This window comes from Arachis ipaensis, chromosome B4 (assembly GCF_059453495.1).
Source record: "Arachis ipaensis isolate K30076 ecotype BB chromosome B4, ASM5945349v1, whole genome shotgun sequence".
Taxonomy (NCBI): Eukaryota; Viridiplantae; Streptophyta; class Magnoliopsida; order Fabales; family Fabaceae; genus Arachis; species Arachis ipaensis.
The window spans coordinates 25,126,726-25,133,799 of NC_142439.1; the positions used below are offsets into that span (position 1 = coordinate 25,126,726).

The following is a 7,074-nucleotide window of genomic DNA, read 5'->3' on the forward strand; positions in this document are numbered from 1 at the left end:
ACGAAACATTTTGGAGCCAAACATGGAGATAGTTTTTATGGAATGGGGTGAGAGTCTGCAACGTTTTGAATCTACTCTACCCATAAAATGACGCCGAATCATGACTATCAGGGCATTCACTCAAAACCGCATCGTTTTCCTTCTCTGCCAGCGTGGCAGTTAACGTCACACATCAGCAGATGTTAGCCAAGTCATCAAGCGAATTGATGGAAGGACGAACCTGATTCAGTCGTGTATCTTTCAAGGACTCTTTTGATTAACTTTATCTTTCGGGGACTAATATGGAGATAGAGGTATCTTTCAGGGACGAATTTGAGTATTAACTCAACCAAGTTCAGTTCCATAGATTAATTACGTCAATACATTTGTACAATAATAAACACTTTAGTCATTTCATGATTCACTATAAGACAAAAGTACTCTTAACAACATGATCATTTTCCTTTCCTATATCATTTCATACATGTTGAATACACGCGAACATTTTCTCTCCCTCTCTCTCTCTCACCCTTTGTAACACAGCATGATGCATTGGATAACCCAAACGTCACAAGATAGATGCTTCTAGTTCCGCTCTATAAAACCAAAGCCCAGCCCCATCCCTTGATTTTCATCGAGAATCAGAGATAAGGGGCCGAAAACAAAAATGAAAAGCTACGGTTAGGGATTTTACCTTTTCACAGCGAAAGGGAACGAGAAAGAGAAAAAAGGATCAATCTCTGATATCATTTGAATCATGTCGTCGATGAGGAAGATCACCCTCAAGAGCTCGGACGGTGAGGCGTTCGAGGTGGACGAGGCGGTGGCGCTGGAATCGCAGACGATCAAGCACATGATCGAGGACAATTGCGCTGACAGCGGCATCCCTCTTCCCAACGTCACAAGCAAGATCCTTGCGAAGGTCATCGAGTACTGCAAAAAGCACGTCGAGGCTGCAAACGCCGAAGAGAGGCCCAACGAGGAAGACCTCAAGACCTGGGACGCAGATTTCGTCAAGGTTGACCAAGCCACCCTCTTCGATCTCATCCTGGTCTGTTCTATTTCTATTTCTTTATCTTTTTCGTTGTTTAATTTTTTGCTATGCTGATTTCTTGGTTTTTTTTTCCGTTTTCTCCATTTCTGGACTTGTATCTATTTGTGGTTATGCAATTATTATGGTTATTTACAGCCTATTTGGAATGCATCTGATTTGAAATCATAGATGAATTGAATTCTATTCCTTGCTTTGGAATAGAAAAAAAACATGAAGTTGAATTCCGGTGAGAATTCCAATTCTCATTTTACCCCCATTTACAAATCAGACCTACTTTGGTCCGATTTCAAAATCAATTCTCACCTAAATCTCACTTAAACTGTGCAATATTAAAAATACCCCTGTCTAAATTATAATATTCCATAATCCCTTCACTTTCTTAAACCCTATTTTGCTTATTTGTTGGAGGATTGAAGCTGCACACCGTGAAGCCCTGTTCGTGTTCGTCAGGGTTGTTCGCTACTTTCACCATTCTCTGACAAGGTGCAAGCTCTTTGTTGCAGTGCCGTGAAGCCTTCCTCTTCGAGCAACGCAAACTCTTCACTCTGTCAATTGCTAGGAGCTGGAATTAGAGGTAGGGGAATGTTGATTACTTTGGCAAAAATTTGTTACCTATACTCTAGATTTGTGTATTTGTTTAATGTGCACAATCTGTTTGATGAAATGTCTAATTTGATTTCTAGTTCCATAAATTGTCATGATTTTTTGGCTTGTTGTTGCTGATGGTCATAATCTTCGATCTTTGTTTTTATTTTGAGCACGCGATTCCAATCTATTTGATGACTGATCACTTCTTCATGCTCATACCCACAACAACTTATGATTTTATTTTTATCCCGCGGTTCTCATGTATAATTGGTTTTGTTACTACTGTTTGGTGATTGTTATAGTGTGGTATATTGTTTTATGTAAATCACAGGCTATTTCATTATAGATTATTTTGTTGCTCCCATGTTAAAAGAACCGTTCTCGATGAAAGATATTTTGACACATGGATTACAAATTTGGATGGAATGGCTATTTTGTTTTGAGCCTTTTACTATTAATTAATTTTCAAGGCTTTTGTATGGGTTTGTGATTGTGATGTCATCCCTTTCATGCGATGGTTCTTTTAGGTATAAGAGGAAACTAAGTTTCTTTCTTTAAACATGTATCATTTTCCTATCCAATGCAATGTCATTCCGTTTCTTTATTATCATCAACATACCGTTTCTTTATTACTTTGATATTATGTAGGTATCTAATATGATAGAATCTGAAATAAATGCAATTTTAGCCATAGTCACTTTTGCGGGCTATTTGGCTTGTATGCGATATATGATTCGGCAAATTTCTTGTATTGAAAGATCAATCACCCAATCTCAACATCATAGTAGAGAACAAATACGTCGAGAATTGATTGCTCAATTAGAAACACATTATAACTCACGTTCTATAATACATATGAGTTATGATGCTTTCACTAGATTAGTTGCAATACTTCGTCAACGATGGCTTTTTAGAGATAACCAATATAGTATTGTTGAAGAGCAAGTGGCAAAGTTTTTACATATTTTAAGTGGTCATTCAAGTACTCGGGCAGAAGGTTTTTTCTTTCGTCGGTTTACTGAGACTATTAGTCGACATTTTCACCAAGTCCTTAGAGCTATAATAACCTTAGAGGATCAATTTTTAGTTCAAGTGAACGGCTCAACTGTCCCACCCGAAATATTCAATAGTGGAGGAAGATTTAATTTTATCCTTACTTCAAGGTATATTTTTGTATAAATGTAAACTTTTTAATAAATTTTTGTACTAACACATGGTCGTAACTATTAATTTATGTTGAAACTTTAGAATTCTATTGGTGCTTTGGATGGAACACATATCTGAGTTAAGGTTCCTAAAGAAGATGTGTCAAGGTATAGAGGAAGAAAAGGTTTTCCTACCATGAATGTATTGGCAGCTTGCACATTTGATTTGAAATTTACTTATGTCTTACCTGGGTGGGAGGGCTCCGCTTCAGATTCAAGAATTTTAGAAAATGCAATTATTAATGAAGATAATCTAAATGTTCCTCAAGGTATTTTGTCATTTTTCTAAATATAAATTTGTTGTTATTGTATGTTTTTAAAAAGCTTATAATATTTACATATGTATTTTACAATTTGTTTTAGGTAAATTTTACCTAGCTGATGCTGGTTATATGTTGAGGTCGGGGTTCATCACTCCATATCGAAGTACTCGATATTATTTAAGGGAATATTCTCGACATCCTCCTGAAAATCCAAAAGAGTTGTTTAACTTAAGACATTCTTCATTGCGCAATGCAATTGAAAGAGCTTTTGGTGTCTTGAAGAATAGATTTCCAATCCTGTCAGAGATGTCTAGATATAATGTAGACACAATCATCATAGCTTGTTGTATTTTGCATAATTTCTTAATGGATTTTGATCCTGATGAAGAAATTATTGCACAAGTTGATAGAGATCTAATGAATAATGTACCTGAAGATAGAGCAAGTCGTGAAAACATTGCTAGAGGGGAAGATGGACGAAGGGGAGAGATTTTGAGGGATACTATAGCCGCGGAAATGTGGAATGATTATATTCGTAGACAACATTAATTTCTTATTATTTTGTGTACGTGTGAACATTTGTTTATTCTGGTTGCTTTGAATTGAACATGAGTTTATGTATTAGTTAGATTTACATATATCATATACTCCTGTTATTTGTGAAATAAGTTAAGTACTTCAATTTTATGTAATGTATTTGTTTAATAAATTGTTATTTATTATTTTAATTTAGATTTATTGTGATAATTGTACTTCTACTTTTTTTACTTGTGATATAACAATAGGTTGTGATATGGATTCCGAAAAAGTTAGTGATGTTGAAGGAAAAAATGAGTGTGATACCTACTTTAAATGGACCATGGAAATGGATGGCTTAATGCTTGAAGTTCTTAAGGAGCAAAAGAATAAAGGTCAAAAGGAAGATAGAGCTTTTTCGGCTGAATCTTATAGAAAGGTGGTGGAGGAAATTAATGAGAAATTTTCTGTGGGCATTAATAAGAGTAAAGTTCTAAATCGTTTGAAGACTCTCAAGAAACAAATGGTTTTAGCAAAAGAAATTAATCAAAAGAGCGGGGTAGGATGGAATGATACAACCAAAACATTTGAAGCTACACCTGATGTGTGAAAATCTTTATGCTCGGTATGTATATTTTCTTTTTATATATATATTTGTCTATTTTAATATTAATATTATTTATTTTATTTGATATTTTGATATGAATTATTTTATTGATTTTTGTATAGGCAAATCCTAAGTTTAAAGCTATTAGAGGAAAACATCTTTATCACTTGAAAATTCTTAAAAAGATTTATGATAAAGATATAGCAAATGGAATGCGGGTTGAGACCGGTAAACAAAAAGTGAGAAGATGGGAAAAGGAAGATACACACGTTAATATTGATGACATTGATGAAATGCAAGCAAACAATGAGGTGCATTTGGAGAATTTTAATCCCTTTGATTATGAAAGTATGCCAGCAAGCCCAACCTCACAAGCTCCACCATCATCTATTCCATCGGTGTCTAATACCTCATCTGCTAAAGGTAAAAAAAAGAAAAGTGGCAATAATAGACGAGTATTCCCAAGATATGAAAGACATGACTATGGCAATGAAAGATATTGCAAATGCTATCATAAGTTCGCATCCTGAAGTTTGGAAGACATCTTATATGAGGGAAGCTTTAACTAAATTAGGTTTGCAGGGCCGCTCATTTTGTGAAGCTCTTGAATGGCTTGTTACTTATCCTACTCTTCTTGGAGTATTTTTTGGCTTACCGGAAGAGCTTCGTCTTGAATGGTTGAGGGAAAAAATGGATTTTGAGTTTTAGAAATTTGTGGCAATGTTTTTAGATTTAAACTAATGTTCCTTTTTTATGTTATAGTTAGTATGATGAAATCTCTACTATTTAGACTTTTATGTTATGTTTAGCATGATGAAAACTCAAAACTTTTATGAGGGTCATGTGAGGTTGATTTATTGATATGGATTATGAGTATTTTGTTTTAAATTAAACTTTATTATGTTTATGGCTTATGGGGTTATCTCATTTTTAATTTTATTGTTTTTTAACAAAAACATGATCATATCAAATGAGTGTCATAATCACACACAAATAAGATTATAGCAAAAAAATGAAAAAGTTATGAGATGTTGATTTTTTTTAAAAAAATAATTTAAATTTCTCATTTTAAAAAAAATTTTACCTATCATGATTTCATGGGTGAGATGGATCTAATTGGTGAGGTTGTTTTAGACCAATTTTACTTATAAGTGATTTATATAATTATATTATCTAATTTAATTGATAAATAAAATTATACTTAATATTTATTGAGGGGTAAAATGTCTTAGAAAAATAATGTAATTCATCAACAAGGCATTCCAAACAATGGAATTCAATTCTATCTCATTAAATGAGTTAGTTGTTCCAAACTATGGAATTGAATTCCATTTCTTTAGGAATTCATTTTTTGATAGAATTGAATTCTAATTCCATCATTTAAAGGTGTCCAAACAGGCTATTAGGGTTTCTGGTTTGCAATTGTGGAATTGTCTAGTTTTTTTTTGTTGTGTCGATGTTGCTTTACTTTATTTTCAAATTTTAATTTCTTGTTATGATTATCGATGATATATAGTGTTGAGCATTGTGAACCTTTCTCTGTGGTATGAGTTTCTTGAGATATTGAATGTTCTTTTTTTTTGTGGTCATGGTTGATTCTGATCTGAATAGGGTTCGTTATTTTTCTTATCTTGTAGGGTTAGAAGACATAGCTTGTGTCTATATTTAATTGTCTGTATAAGAGACTGTGATTTCAGTTGTTGATTTTTGCTTCAAAAGCTACAACTATGTTAAAAATTGCATTGATGTATAGGTACTATATATTGTTTTGAACACTGCTTTTCACACTACATGAATTTTTGTGCATAATAGCCACAAATTTTAGTGCATTAATTGTTGTTTCATCAATTCCTATATAGATATAGATATAAATATAGATAGATTCTTGTTAGTATTTGGTGGTTTGTATTCACAAACAGAATTGCTTATTGTTATTGCATTTTTCCCTGCTTCAATGTTTTGATTGGTTTTACTAAGTATGCATATGAGATATGTTTTTCGGTGTTTTAGTTTTTTGCAATTGCATTGTGTTGTAACTTGTAACATTTGTTCTTTTCAGGCTGCGAACTACTTGAACATCAAGAGCGTGCTGGACCTCACATGCCAGACCGTGGCAGACATGATCAAAGGGGAAGACTCCCGAGGAAATTCGTAAGACCTTCAACATCAAGAATGACTTCACTCCGGAGGAAGAGGAGGAAGTTCGTCGGGAAAACCAATGGGCATTTGAATGATTTGTTAAGCTTTTTAACATCGTCTTTCAACATAGATCTATGCCTATGCTTTTGTTTTGCTTGTCAAAGATCTGCCATGTGCATTGATCCTATGCTTATGGTTGTTTGCCTTCTATCTTTCTGACTATTTACGTTGAGGTTCACGGATCAGATGTATCTTCGTTAATGAACCTTAGGGCACGTTTTGAATGTAAGTAAATATTTAAATGGTGAATTCTGGTTGATTCTACTTATTGATAATCCAATCATTGCCAACATCTGGTTTCTAATTTTCAACACAAAGTGGTGACATATGTTTAATGTTCGTTTGCGCTGTTAAATAATCATCGAAGGTAGTCACAAAAAAAAATAATCATCGAAGGCTGTTTGTGTTAGTCATGCCAAATTGCCAATGTGGCAGCTGCATGGTTATAGGGATCGCCTACCAGTAATTTATGTGCTAGCTGCTAAAGGCGGCTCTGACTATGGATTTTGTTTAGGTACTTATATGCGTTACCGACGATTTTGTTACCCACTTCAACTATTCCTACTAATATAAACATTATTGCGTTTCTCTTTTTTTTTTCTTCCCATTTTTTTTTCTTTGCATGTTTATTTTCTATTGTTGTTCTTTTATTGCTATTTTTGT

At 33.7% G+C, this 7,074-nt stretch overlaps 1 pseudogene; it reads left to right on the plus strand.

The window, feature by feature from the left end:
- The first annotated feature begins 721 nt into the window (after positions 1-721).
- Positions 722-6,460, plus strand: LOC107639209 (SKP1-like protein 1B; annotated as a pseudogene).
- Positions 6,461-7,074: the final 614 nt, after the last annotated feature.